This window comes from Mustela nigripes, chromosome 2 (assembly GCF_022355385.1).
Source record: "Mustela nigripes isolate SB6536 chromosome 2, MUSNIG.SB6536, whole genome shotgun sequence".
NCBI lineage: Eukaryota > Metazoa > Chordata > Mammalia > Carnivora > Mustelidae > Mustela > Mustela nigripes.
This window is the reverse complement of record NC_081558.1, coordinates 171,935,495-171,950,476: the sequence shown is the minus strand read 5'-3', so window position 1 is coordinate 171,950,476 and position 14,982 is coordinate 171,935,495. Positions and strand designations below refer to the sequence as shown.

The following is a 14,982-nucleotide window of genomic DNA, read 5'->3' as shown; positions in this document are numbered from 1 at the left end:
GGGCAGGGGGTGGGGGTGAGGACCTTGAATGTCAGAATACAAATTCAGATTTTTTAAAAAATATATTTTATTTATTTATTTGACAGACAGAGATCACAAGTAGGCAGAGCAGCAGGCAGAGAGAGAGAGGAGAAAGCAGGCTCCCTGCTGAGCAGAGAGCCCGATGTGGGGCTTGATCCCAGGACCCTGGGATCATGACCTGAGCCGTAGGCAGAGGCTTAACCCACTGAGCCACCCAGGCACCCCCAAATTCAGATTTTTTTAAAAATCAAATAATGTTCTGCCATTAATGGTGTCTGAATGCAGATATGGCATAATCCTTGCGGGATTTAAGGTCATTGCTCTCAAGGCAACATTCAAGGTGATCTGGGGACAGCACATGGCAGTCTAAGGCAAGGGTACTTCTTAGATCTCTCATCGCAGATAAACATTTTTTTTAAAGATTTTATTTATTTGACAGAGAGAAAAAGATCACAAGTAGGCTGAGAGGCAGGCAGAGACAGAAGGGGAACAGGCTCCCTGCCGAGCAGAGAGCCTGATATGGGGTTCAGTCCCAGGACCCCGAGATCATGACCTGAGCCGAAGGCAGAGGCTTAACCCACTGAGCCACCCAGGTGCCCCGCAGATAAACATTTTTGCCTGTCAGACTGGAGTTCTTCATGGAAATCTTGTATTAAGATGTAACTAACTCTGATCAGGAAATAGGGGATTTATTATAACTGAACATGAGGTAAATATTAACAAGTACCTAAGAGAGCAAACCATGATCAGAAAGATTGGAAAATAGAAGTTAAAGAAAAGTTAAGAGTTATTTAGCAAGGGCATGCTAGAATCAAGACAATTCCCAGACAGCAGATAGGGTCTAGGGTGCCATAAAGTAAGGGTGAACTATATTTTACTAGTACCCTGGAAGGCCTATACTTTTCCACTCCTGAATAAGAAATAATCCCTGGATTATATCACCCTTTCTTTGCTGCACTGGCCCCATGAAAGAATTTCTACAATGAAATTTTTTTAAGGTATAAAAAAAGAATAGTGACTCTAGTTGTCACTGGTTATGGGGAAGGTGAGAGCCAGAAAAAGGCTCACAGACCCTAGTAAAAATCTAATCATTTGGGAAACTAAAAGAGCTATAAAAAATTTAGACTATATTGAAAAGGGCAACCAAGATTTTCCCCATTAAAGAAATAAAGAGGTAAGGCACTGGGGAGAGAGAGGACTATCTAGTGAGAGACCCTTAGAGAGATTCTTAGGAAATTAAATCAATTAATATCCAAATTAATTAATTTGGATATCAAGTATATCTTGGGCAATGGACAGTGTTTCCAGAAACCAGGGATAGGTGTGGTGTGGTCCCATTTCCAACAGGCAAAATGAGAATTACTCCTTGATTCAGAGAAAGAGAGTTGAAATGCTTCCAGGTTTAGAGGCTGACAGCTGACATAAGAGACTTCCACCAGTCCCTACCACTGAGAGCAGCAGTGCTTACAGGTAAGGGCTAGCTAAGTGGCTATGGTACACCACTCTTAGGGATTCTGTACCTGAAATACAGACAAGGTTTGATATTGGGGTGTAATCCCCTTATAGCAAGCACTGGATTCATGCATTATGAACTCTTACTCCCAGTCGTAAAGCTAAGCATGTGCATCACTGAATGTTGGGTTGACTTCACGAGGAAGAATAAAAGGATCATCTACCCGACTGGCACAGAGCAGACCTCTGAAGGGTGGCAAGACATTTGGAGAATGCCTGGTTAAGCCTTCTTATTTTGCATACAGACACTAAATCCAAAAAAGGATAAAACACCGTCCCAAGTTTTCACGGGTAGTTAGTGGTTGAGTTGGGACTAAACCCCAGATTTCCTGACTCTCTGTCCAGTGCTCTTTACAAAGCCAGCAGGAGTTGTGAGGCAGTCTTCTGTAGTATCACCCGAGTCAGCTCTCTACCATCTGGGCCAACAGGAAAACAGTGACTCACAGAATCCAGCATTCCTTTGGAGTGCAGGAGAGGTGTGCCTTTCTTCTACATTCTGAGCCTTTTCAATTTCTGTAAATAAAACCCTATTTTAAATGCCCTGGGAGAGTTGGCAATCGTGAGTTCCCCGCAGGTCAAGATCATATTTAGAACATTAGAACAAGCTTAGGCTGACTGACTGATAGATCCTTTGATAGATGAAGAGCAAATGACTGTACATCAAACTCCAAATTGTCAATAATTTTTGCTTAGACTAACAGCCATGTTCATACATTTTGAAGCACTTAGGAGTGGCACAAAGAATGAGAGGCTGAAATTTGCCAAGGGTAACACATGTAAAATCATTGCAAGTTAGCTGTTTAGAAGCATACATGTGAAGATACAGCTTTTAATGTCAGGTTCCACTGTTCTTTAATCCAGGACACCTTGAAAACTCATGATCTCATTCATCAGACCAACTATCAGAGAGTGGGTACTTTCTGAGAGCTTTAAAACTGCCACGGGTAAATGACACACAGAGCGGACACCACCCTTCACATTAATTGCATCCATCATCCTGGCTGTACTCTGGGAGAGCCCTGCCTTTTTCTCTCCTTACAACCGCACAGGGCACTGAGAGCAATAGTCACCACTCTTTCTGCCACCTCTCATAGGCCTCCAAATCCGCAGGACATAAGACACTCTGATTTCTTTATTTCTAAGTATGATAGTAGCCCTAACCATATCCCTCGCGTGTATCTGCAAAGCTACTATAAAGACAATATTCAAAGAAAAGCAAAATTTAATAGTATGCCATTCTACTGTTCAAAAGTGTTCAATGACTTCTCACTGCCTACAGTACACAGCTCAGACTACTGAGGTGACACATAAAGCCTCCAGCAGGCTGATCCCACCTCTCCTTTCCTGTTTCTTAGCCTCATTATTCTGCTACATAGACCCTTCCCTCTTAATCATGCTGGTCAATTCACTGTTCCCCCAAATAATCTTGTGCCTTCCTCAGCTGAACACATCCTCCTCCTTGCCCTACTGTTCATCACCCATGTATCCAAATGTGACTTTCCATGGCTCAGCTCACTGCTAACTTCTCCTCTTTGCTACCCAACTAATAAAATTTCATGCTTCTTTTCTTCCATGAGAACAGATCTACATTCTTGTTTTCTTCTGCTTTGAATATCCCACACTGTCTGGTATCCATTTTTAATAAACATGTGTTAATTGATTAATTCCAAAAAGGGGGGGGTCCATATTTAAGGCTCTTTAAAATATGGTAATAATCTGGAGCTGTTATTATATTATCCACACAATGGAAACTTCAGAGCATCTAGTATGTTGTCATTGGATTCCTTTCTTTCCACAGAAAACCAAACTAGGTCATTTCAAACCTCAGTCACCTTCAGAGAGATTCTAGGAGGGCACGCTAAGAACCAGCAAAGAAATCACATTCCTGGATTCCTTACTTGTTGTCCAGATCTGCTACTGAATCAGATTCAGGCAAGTGTGAACTGGAGAAATGAACTAATCATTAGCACCAACCAAACAAAATGAAAGGAGCTCTTTTGTTATGTTGGCTGGATATTCAGGTTTGAAAGGAGGGAGTGAAGGAAGAAAAAGGAGAAGAAAACTAACAGCCATCAACTGTCTTCCCTTTGAGTGTACCTTTCTTGCCTTTTCTGTTTATTTTTTTTACAACTATGTGATAGAACTGGAATATTTGGAAGGCATAAAATTGGAATTGAAAAGGTGATTTGCTGTAATCTAATGAGGATAATTCCTAACATGTTTACCACCCAGATGCTCCTCTAACTGGGTCTTGTTTAGTTTGCCCAGAATACATTTCTTTGCTAAATTAAAAAGTGCCTAAAGTGGTACCCTGCCTATAAAATGACATCTGATTTCAGGAGTCACGCCAGAGTAGTCAATGCAGTCCTGCTTGTAGGTCTAGTAACAAGGGTTATTTATTTCATAAATTTAATTTCATGGGTTTGGCCACATCCTTAAAAGACAAACATACTATTTGGAAATAGGAAAACTGAGTTATTAAGGATGAGAAAAGAATAAAACCAAAGAGCAAATAGGCAAAAAAAGTTAATGTGAATATTCTAGCTTCCTAAGCATTCATTAATTCTTTTTTTTTCATTCATTAAACTAATAAATAGTAGTCATTTTCTATGTATCCATGTTCCATAGTGTCATTTGTTCAATTATATTATATATATCCATTGAGTACTTGTTTTCTTCCAGCTAGTTAACCACTAGATATAACTTCTTTGCAGCCTAAAAGTTACTGAAAATAATGCAAATTTGGGGATATATATGAAAAATTATAAATATTAAAGAAACAATTTCCAAAAAAATCATACCATCTGGAATAATTGTTCCAAGGTCAAATTTGTCTATGATAAATTTTAAATTTTTCATCTGGTATATCACTAATCTTTCTTCATAGCCCCAGCACATGGGGTTCTACTTTGTTAATTTCCACATGTATCCAATTGAGAATAAGCTTAGTTACAAAAGAAGCAATGGAAGCCTTGGGCTCCAGAGGCAAACAGATGGGAATATGGCTATGGGAAAAACTAAATCCAGTATAAACTTCGCGCATGTAGCATGTCGCATGTAGTATTATTTTTACCCAAATGCCACTGTTGGGCATTTTCTTAATGGAATTCTTTTTTTTTTTTAATAAAAAAAATTATTTATTTATTTATTTATTTGAGAGAGAGAGAGAGATCACAAGTAGGCAGAGAGGCAGGCAGAGAGGCAGGCTCCCTGCTGAGCAGAGAGCAATGCTGGGCTGATCCCAGGGTCCTAAAATCATGACCTGAGCCACCAAGGCACCCCTTAATGGAATTCTTTAAATCCTTTTTTTATAGTTGTGACCTTCTTTAGACCAATGATTCTTATAGGGAGGAGAGAATTTTGCCTCCCTACTCCAAAGACATTTGTCTAAGTGTAGGGACATTTTCAATTTCACCACTTAGGAAGGAGGAAGATATTGGCATCAGGTCTGTAGAAACCAGAGAGGCTGCCCATCACTATGCAGTGCAAGGGGGGAAGTCCCCACAACATAAAATTATCCAGCCCAAGATGTCATAGTACCCAGTTTGAGAAACCCTGCTCTTGACCATCATTTTTCCTTCTCTTGGAGCCTGGTAACCCTCAAAGACATCAGGATCTAACCTGAGACCGGGCTAGGTGTTGTGTTTTGTTTTGTTTTGTTTTGTTTTGTTTTGTTTTTATGACAGTCTGGTGCCCAGCTCACAAGCTTTGAAAGCTCAGTAGCTGTGACATCTTGTAAGTTTGAGCTAGTGGCTTAATCCCTTTAAGATTCCGTTCTTTAAAAAACAAACAAAGCGAAGTAAACAAACAAAAAAACACTACATAATACCTCATAAGGTCGTGGTGAACACTAAATCAAGTTTTCTATCTATCTATAGGTAGATATATTTATGTAAAGACCTAATCAGTGAAAGCCCTCTCGTTCTTCCCGGTCCACTCACCCCACCCGACTCCTTTCTTTCCCCTCTCAATATCCCCCATCCTCAAGGCTCAGGTTCTCCCCTTTAAAAGGTTTTAATTCCTTTGGTGGCTGAGATCAAGTTTGGGCTGGGAAGTGAGTCACCGCTCAGCAGCTAAAGGAGCTTGTTTTTCTTTCTCTGAATGTATTTCTTAAGAATTTCAGCCTGATCCTTCAGCCATTTGTTGGTCGAATCCTCTCTTAATGTTCAAGACACACAGAGAGTGAGCTATGGCACTAAGACGGTTTCCAATTGTTAGGAATGAAAGTTTTTTAAATACCGAAAATAACCAGAGGGCAGAGTCCTGAAATCCTGTTACATAAGCAGACGTTGGAAGACCGAGGTTGATTTTGAGGTTCCTTCCTCCACAAGCCAATCTCAGCTGATCCTCCCCAACCTTTGCTGGATTTACCTTAATGCTGCAGAAGTCTCAACAGGGGCCTCTGGATGCTGCACGCTACCGGCAGCACAGGGAGACCTTTCTTGACAAATAAGCACTGCCGGGAGTGAGGAGCGGAGGCGGGTTTTACCCGCGGACCGACCGGGGCTGCGGGCGCAAGCTGCACCCGCTCCGCGCCGCGCGCTCGGCTCCGCGCCCTGGGCTCCGCGCCGCTGCCGGGCGGGCGTCCGCCAGCACTTGGGCTGTGCTCCTCGGACGCCCAGCGGCCCCTCCTTGGCCTCGCTTAGGAACCCTTCCGTTTTCCTGAACCGTTATTTAGTTTTTCAAATTCACAGAAAACACCTTTAGTGCTAACAGTCACCCACAAAAATAATAATAATAATAATAATAATAATAATATATTTTTTAAAAAAAAGTCACACAAAAGCAAAAAATAATCCAGTTCTCCTTTCCTTCCAGACCTTGCGTGTTTGTCTCTCTCTGTCCCCTATTCATCTTTTCCCCAACCCATTTGCCGTCTTTGGTCTACATCCCTTTCTCTGTTGTTCTTCGTTCCCCCTTTTTTCTTTCTCTTTCTCCCTCCCTCTCCCGTTTCCATTCCTTCCACCGCTTCTACAGCCTCCTCCCGTCGCGTCTCTCCTCCCTCTTTCGGGCTCCTGCTCTGCCCTCTCCGCCCCTCCCCAGAGAAGAGTGTCCAGCTCCTCCCGGGGCTACCCGCCCGCCGCTCCTTTCCTTCCCACCTACTATGAGGAGCAGCTCCTCCCACCTGCCCATAAAAGCCAAGTGCATGTTACCAGCCGCGGATCAGAGCACTTTCCCGGTCCTCTCCTGTGGGAGCCCCCTGAGCCTTTCTCCTGGATCTTACGTGCTCAAGGTAAGACAACACTTCTGCAGGCATATGACCTACTAGGGGTTGCTGCGGGGGTGGGGAGTAAGTCTCCTCTGGTCAACACGCTTACTGTTTGGTTCGAGCTGACTCCTACGGATGCCAGATCAGCTGCTCCTTTAACTAGCAACTGGTTTAAAAACAAACTTCTGTTTGAACGGTAAAATAAAAGTTCATTTTGGGCAGAAACAGCAGCACAAATACTGCAAAAACCTTCTCTTTTTAAATCACTCTTCCCCCTTTGCCGACTGTTGCTGAAGTTAAAATGTATCTGTGTGGGGTGTTTTACTGACGTTTTTCATTGTAAATATTTCCTATATCAGTGGGGGCAAGGAAAACTTTGTCCCATTGTCAAAAATGTACTTTAAAAGAACACAATTAGTTTCCTAAAAATAGCACAGTCAAAAGGTCTGCTAACAATTTAGCAATGTTTTCGAACCCCCAAAGACAGCTTCTGTGAGTCCTTTAAAAAGTATCTTTCCAGGTTTAAGTGCTTGGAAAAAATGATGTGAACGGGTGCCCTTTGCACAGAGACGGTAATCAGGTGGCTGGTAGATAGGAAAGAACAAATCCAAATTTACAAGCTGGGGCAAAATGTGCTCTCACAAAGCTATCTTTTCAAGACTTTTCTAAAATGAGAATGGTGTTGGAACCAAGAAAGTATATAAAAGAACTTCATGAATTTCTATACATACACCTAAACATAAAGCGTTTCAATATGTTTCACAGCAAGAGAAAAATACAGGCCAGATTATACAATTCTTCTGTGTACACCAGACGGTTGTAAAGAAAGATCAGCATAAAGGCTTTGGAAGTTTGAACCCTACTTGCCACCTTCTTTTCCCTCATCTAGTAAATTAAAATCCACCTGACTAGCACCCGGTTCTCAGAGTTATCCAGTGTTTAAGTTCCATCCCAGGTGAAGACTGCTGTATCTTCCCATTTCTGAGGTCAAAGAAAGAGTCCCATGCACCTGTGACAGGAAAAACATACTCTACAGTTACTTCTGTAAAAACCAGACACTTGGTACATGAAGTTTGCCGTCAAAATCTGTGGGCTGTGTGGGATGAAACTCTCTCATGTGGGAGAAAAACCCTCTTCAAATATTTCCTTTGGGGAATTAATTGCACAAGACCACATAGAGACGACAAACCAAAGCTGGCAGTCAGGAAACCAAACCACTATTTCAACCCTTAAGGTTCTTAAAGTAAAAGAGGAAGAGTTTCACTTTTTTTTTTCTTTTTTGTTTGTTTATATCATTTCACTTAAAAAGGGGAAACTCACCAAAGCTGTAAATAAAACTTCACCATTAAAGAAAGTACAATCATCAGAAGTTTAACGGAGGGTCTTTCAAAGCTATTCTCCATATCTTTTGCATATCAAAAGAAATAATAAAGATATACTAAAATTCTGTTGGCATGGAGGGAATGCAGGGCTATTATTCAAATGAAAGACTTACCCGGAAAGCTTTGTGTCATGCAAAATTTTGCTTCATTGGAAAAAGTTATTGCAAGGAGTATGGTTTCCTTAAAGAAAATGATATAAAATTACTATTGGCCAATAGTATGTGACCTGAGCATATTAAAATACCTTTCATCTGGAGCCACAACGCAGACTGCTTGCTTCATATCTGATGTTAACTGGGTAACCAACCACGACAAGAGCACAGGTATGGGACAAGGCCAAACCAAATGTGTGGCGTGTCCAAGTTAATTCTTCTTTTATGGTAGTACCGAACTCATGCTATCATCACAAGGGTGAAAAGACACTACTTCATTCACCAGATTTCCCTTGAGGGAAGTTATCTTTCCAGAAAGAAAAAAAGAGACAGAGAGAGAGAGAGAAAGTGCTCCCAACGTAAAAGAGCTCCTGTTATTCCTAAATTTGGGGATGAAAAGTGTTCTCCCAGAGTTAGCTTCTGCTTTTCCTGGCAGCTGATCCATTCTACCAGCTTTGAACCACTTAAGAATAACGGCCTCCCCCTTGTGCCATCAAGTTCAGCACCCTAAATAACTGGGTGAGATCATGGAGATCACTCATGACCTAACTTTCCCAGGGCCCTTTACTGGACTCTTAAAGTGATTCTTTCCCTATAGCATACACATCAGGCATGATGATTCTTCTCTTAAGTTTTTAGGAAAAGCAGTGCCGGGGTTTCATTTAGTTACTTCAGTATCTCCCCTTTGCACCCTGTATGGAGACCTCACGTGAGTCTTCTCTTTGTGCCATTATATAGCTGCTCCTGGATTGAGTTCATGGCCATAACCTAAGTGACACCGTTCCAGCAGGCTTGCTGGGCTCCTTTAATGGTTCTCAAAAAAGGAAAAAGGAGCAGCTGCCTGTTTCACTAGAGACACAGGGAAGGTGTACCACCAATTGCAAGGGCCTGCTACACCTAGGGAAACACACATTTGAGATTTTCTACGACTCACAATTCTAAAACGATATTCTTTCCATGACCAGCAAGTATATCCCACTTTCTTCCATTCATGCTACAAAAGTCAAAGAGAAGAGAATGGGGATGAGAGCTGAGAGTGAAGCCAGGAGGAATCTCTCATAGAAAGTGCTGTAGAAGAAGAGAAAGAGCAGAATCTCTTCCCAATGCAACTTCTTTTTGCTTTAACTGATGTGGGACATGAAGAGATGCAGAGGGGCAAATATTCATACGTGATCTTGGCTTCTGTCTTAAATTAGTAAAAGTATTTCTACTAATACATTAAAATCTATCTCTGCCGTGTCCTTCTGGAACAGAGGAGAATAGCCCAGTTCTATGGACCAAACGATTTCAGGTCTGCCCCCCATTAAAACCCGTAGGACCTTAACAGTTACAATTTTAAAAACTATACGATGAGTACAAAACAGAACATTAATGGGTGGTTTACATCAACAAACCCACTTTCCCAAAGGGCCCAATGGTGGGTAATTATTTGCAAGTGAGAAGTTAGAAGCAACGGTGTACTCCTTTTTATCTGTGGTCACCCACTTCTGGTATGGCAACTTGCAGAGTGATGGAGATGTGGACCTATTTCCCCACCTCTGGTCCTCCCAGTAATCCTTTCTTCCTGCATTGGCTTCTTTCTCTTCCACTGAGGCTTCATAACCATACATACACATAATTTAAAGAAAGTACAGATCTTGGGCGCCTGGGTGGCTCAGTGGGTTAAGCCGCTGCCTTCGGCTCAGGTCATGATCTCGGGGTCCTGGGATCGAGTCCCGCATCGGGCTCTCTGCTCAGCAGGGAGCCTGCTTCCTCCTCTCTCTCTGCCTGCCTCTCTGCCTACTTGTGATCTCTCTCTGTCAAATAAATAAATAAATAATCTAAAAAAAAAATAAAAAATAAAAAATAAAAAAAGAAAGTACAGATCTTGAGACTAGAACTCAGTCTTCTGAGAGGTGCACTGTTCTCATTTATTGAGTGAAAAGGAAAACAAAAGGAGAGGAAAGGAAAAGATGAAGGGGATGAATGAATGTTCTTTGGAACTTAGAGAATGTTTTACTTTAGCATTTTGTGAAATGGACCTCTTAGTAACCAAAGCATCCAGAATTTTTAAAAAATAATAATTTTTTTAAAAGATCAACTCACTAGTTGCTACAAAATGCTAAGGTTATAATGAAAAAGATCTTCAATGACCTGGCAATCATTAACAGCAGTTTATACCCCCAGTACTGAATGAAAGCTCTGCGAAACTTGCCTTTTCCAGAGTGAAGAGTGAGAAAGAAAATTAACCACATTTCAGCACCAACAGAGAAGCCACTAATCAAACATTCCACTATTGCTTTGGTAACTGTGTTTGCTGTTTGAGGAAGGAGGTTCTTTATAGTCTATTCTCAAGCAAATAGTTGTGCAGTAAAGGGGTTAGAGGGGGCCCTTAATCTGGGGGCCCTGTAGACACAAATCCACAAAGCCACTGAAATTGTGTGACACCCACTGAAGTGACTGAAACAAAAATGTTCCTGAAAACTGATTACAGAGAGTAATTAGCCAAAATAATACTGAATTCTAACTGTTCAATGTGGCATAACAGCAAAAGCACCTCACAGCACCTCTAGCTGATTATATATGATATTAAAATACACCTGAGGGTTCACATTCAACCTCCTCTATTAATTTTGGGTTCATTGCCATCCTTCTTCCTAGAAAATGAAAACTTCCATTCTCCCCTTCAGCATAAGATCTCTCTTCAATTACTACAGATTAAGTTCCTGGAGTACCACTCATACTTGTGGATTTTCTCATTACCAAAAGTCTCATACTTCTCTTAAACAGGATGTAAATTTTCACTCCGGCAAATAAGAAGGCTTTACATTTTTGTAAACCTTAATTCATCTATCTAGAAGAAAGGTAATTTAAAATTGCCATTGCCTCCAACAGGCCCTTCTGAATGACGTTTCTAAACACTCTAGTCCCTATTCTAATTTCTTGGGTATTATACTGAGAGAATAACAGAGTATAAACGCTGGAAGGATCTTTGGAGCTAATTTTAACTGCAGTTAATTTAACAGGTGAGAAAAGGTCAGGGAGGTTGATGTCATGCCGAAGTTCACCCAGACATGTGTAGCAGAACTCGGGCTCCAGTTCAGCTCTAGGTAGCTAGACTCTTTGAACAGTGCTCTATCTTGGCTAACCAGAGTGTGTTTTCCCAATACAGTATGTGTCAAAGATGTCTTAAAGTCTCATTAAAATATTTATGTGACAGAACAAATGTATTATTTTGTGATGGTTTAATAGCATAACATTCTTCTTCTCCCACCGAGTAGACAGTGTGTTGGCCTTATAATCACCTTACTCCTCCCCAGGTCTTTAATGAGAAAAAAAGGCAAAATATGCATAAAGAACAACCAGAGGAAACTTTGAGAAACAGACAGATTGAGGAATATAAGCATGAAATATGTTCTGTCAGAGGAGAGGGGTCAATGACCCAAGAATATAGAGACAAGATAGTGCAGCAAAGAGGGCTCATTCCATCTTCGATAGAAGAGGGAGAAACTTGGTAGAATTTTGAGGTACTAGAGAAGAGATTTTTAATATGCCTGATCCAAGAGTCTCTCAAATGTTTGGGAGATAAAATCCTCTTTGGGTCAGGCTCCTTTCAGTACAATGCCATTTGAGGACTGACTCACAGGGGTAAAAGCTTTACAAGTATTCCATCTTGTTAAAATTCTTCTTAACCCTTGACTGGGAAAAGAGCCTCATTTGACCTCTAATTCAACTGACTTAGCATACTAACTCTATAGATGTCAAGGCATCAAAATGTTTTTCTGCTAAGATAACGATATAATTTGGGGTGATACATAAAGTTATTCCAATATAGAAAATGATGAAGGTAGAAAAGAATATTCTTGTATCATTTCTGGAAATAATTTACCCTGAATAAGTGGACAGATGTTACCCCAGATGCTTCTTCACTTTCCTCTAAAGCCTGACAATTGTTTGCATATCTTTGAAATAGTACTTGTGTTTCTGAAATTGATTTATTGTATGTTAAAATTTACATAGTCTATGACAGCATCATCGTGAAAACATTCTTTTAAGTAAGTCTCTTGAAGACTGCCTCTCTTAAGCTCTCTATTGATGTGTTTACATCACAGGATATTTAGGCATTGGCATCATTTGATGTGCTGAGATTAAAGACAATCACTTCATGTGCTACTTTTCCAACTCTAACTGAATAGGCTTGGGTGTGGGTGTCAGCTGTTGGCTTCTCCAGGAAATAAAATGTGTCCAGCCTGTTACGGCGCTTCCCCAGTCCTCTCTGTTAGCTAGATAAAACAGCTGTTTTGTCACTGAGCCAGTGACCTCCATACTTCAGGCTTCGTACCAGGGCAACTATGGCTGGTTTATGCAGAAATTTTATGCTACCCAGCAGCAGAGTGGGTAAGTCACAACTGCCTTCATATCAATAGGAAGACAGTGAATCCTAAGAACTGGTTTGAGAGCATTGTCCTGGGGCAGCTGGGAAACATTTTGGCAACTATTATCCTGTTTGGTTCCTCCAGCTATCCTGCCATGCGCACTCGAAAGATAATCTAAACTTGGTTCATAAGTTCAAAGTGATGACTGTACATTATTCTATCTCTTTAAAGATCTTTACTTACTGATAATCTAGTCTTAAAATCCAGCCGTCATGGTGTTCATCCATGCTATAAATCCAAAGAAGTGGCCTCCTGTTAAAAGGCAGATGCAAAGTAAGTCCAAGACTGATGTGAAGCGAGACACTAGGTTGGGCTAAAAATCTGTGGCTTAGGTGGCCAAAATCGAGGTTGGGAAAAATAGCAGATAAAAAGAGAGGTACAGAGAAAGTATGCTATTGGATCTATAACTCCTGATTTAACCGGAGTTCCCTTCCTAGCTCCCAGTTTATTCTAATCCAATGTTCAAATGAGTGGGGAGGAAAGTCAATGACCAGTAGAGGGAGCCACGGGGCTGAGTGTCTCATAAACAAACAACAAAACAAGCAAAAAACCTGACTTGTACCGGAGGGGGCCTTTAGAGTTGAATTTTTCCTGATAAAAGGCAGTGACAGGTGTCCTTTGTAGCCAGTGGCTAAGATATACTAAAGGAGTGTATCACATTGTGGTTTTCTTTAAAAAAAAAAAATAATAATAATAATAATAACCAATATAAGCCTCTAGGAATAAATCACCTGCATTTCAGCAATGCCAGAAATGTCCAGGCTTGTAGAGGTTTGTTTGAAAGAAAACCAAAGCAATCTTAGAAAATGGTCTTTCCAAGGCCACCACTAGCCAAGACTAAATGCCCACGACTAAATGCTCAACTCAGTAAAAAACAAACCCTGGCAGCTGGGGGTCGGTGAGAGGAGGGCAGGGAAGCTCAGGCGCTTGAAAGATCATGAGCTAACAAAGGGAGTCCTGGTGCCCTGCCATGACTAGTCCTTCCTGACAACAGGAGCAGGAAGGGATCTGGGAGGAAGAAGGAGGCAGAAATGGGCCAAACAAGGTTCTCTGAGATGGCCTCAAACCTGCACTGTTGGATCCAGGTCTCTCCAAGGAGAGGCCAGGGCCTTGCCGAGACCGAAGTGAATACCTTTCCGTTGAACATTTCCATTGCACAGCTGTGTTGGGGATGGCTTGTTAAGACTTGAGACACTTGCATAATTCAGAACCCTTTGGGGGATAGAGATCAATTAGGACCATAAAAGAAAAATCCCTGGCACACCAGAGAAGGGCTGCTTGCTTTGTACAATTTATGACATTCACAGGAATACAGAGCAATCCTCTAAGTCTATGTCTGATGTCAGCAGAGATGAACCTATGAAGTTGGTACGCAGAGGCCTACGAAGTCCCCATTTGAGAAAATCATGTGTCTTAATCTCAAAAACACCTTGACTCTTTCTGGGGTCTTAGGAAAGTCATTAATCATCTCTGTGTCTTAATGTATTTATCTTAAATAGGAGAACAGTTTTCAAATAACCACTCTCTTTATCATTTAGAGACACTTGAGGTCTTGCCAGTTATTTTACGGAATGATGCTGCTTAAAGCATACATTGTTTCTGTTACTTATGTAGTGAGTGGATTATACTCAGAACACCTGGTAATGGCTCACAGTGTTGTAAACAAAATCAAGTCAAAATGGAATAAAATTCCAACAAAGCACTTAACCTTTCAAGACACAGCACAAGCATTTTTGTTTCTTAAAATACAAAGGACAATTCCTTATGTCTCAAAGAGCCAGACAAGGTCAAGTGTAAGTAGAAAAGGGAAGAGAAAGAAGTAAATTATGGCTTAAGAGTCTCAAAAGACCTCTGTGTTCACTTGTCCATAGTTTGGCATTAATTAAAACCTAATTCTTCCCGCACAAAAAAGTTTTTTGTTTTAAAATTCTGTTGTAACTAAAGAAAGATATTTTTAATAATGATATTATATTATGTAAAATCTGAATGTTGCTTCTTCAACATTTTCCAAAGTGTGTTTCAAAAACAGCAGTACCTGGGATATTAACATGTGTTTATACAGAAAAAGCTTCTATGGTCAAATAATTTTAGAAATACTCAATGAAACAATATTATCAGTTCAATTCACTGCAAGTTTCACAAAGACCTTACTATGCTAATTATATTTTCATTTTTCAAAAATGTGACAGTAAATAGTGTGCCCTAAACTTATTTGCTGACAAATCTTCCCAACCTGAGAGCATCTCTTGGGACTGGTATTCTGTGGAACAACTTGGGAACAGTTTAGGAAT

The 14,982-nt window shown here is 40.8% G+C and overlaps 1 protein-coding gene and 1 long non-coding RNA gene across 4 annotated transcripts in view; one reads left to right on the top strand and one right to left on the bottom strand.

The window, feature by feature from the left end:
• LOC132012278 (uncharacterized) overlaps window positions 1-6,772 on the bottom strand; it is a 31,532-nt gene extending 24,760 nt beyond the window's left edge. Inside the window, exon 1 of the long non-coding RNA XR_009402578.1 lies at window positions 6,687-6,772. This is a non-coding gene — a long non-coding RNA (uncharacterized LOC132012278). The remainder of the gene's footprint in view (window positions 1-6,686) is intronic.
• COL8A1 (collagen type VIII alpha 1 chain) overlaps window positions 6,676-14,982 on the top strand; it is a 152,543-nt gene continuing 144,236 nt past the window's right edge. For 2 of the 3 annotated variants that reach the window (XM_059392101.1, XM_059392099.1), the window contains exon 1: window positions 6,695-6,766. The gene's annotated coding sequence lies outside the window, so the exon portion shown is untranslated. Of the gene's footprint in view, window positions 6,767-14,982 lie in introns of all 3 variants that reach the window. The other variant, XM_059392100.1, reaches the window with a different exon arrangement.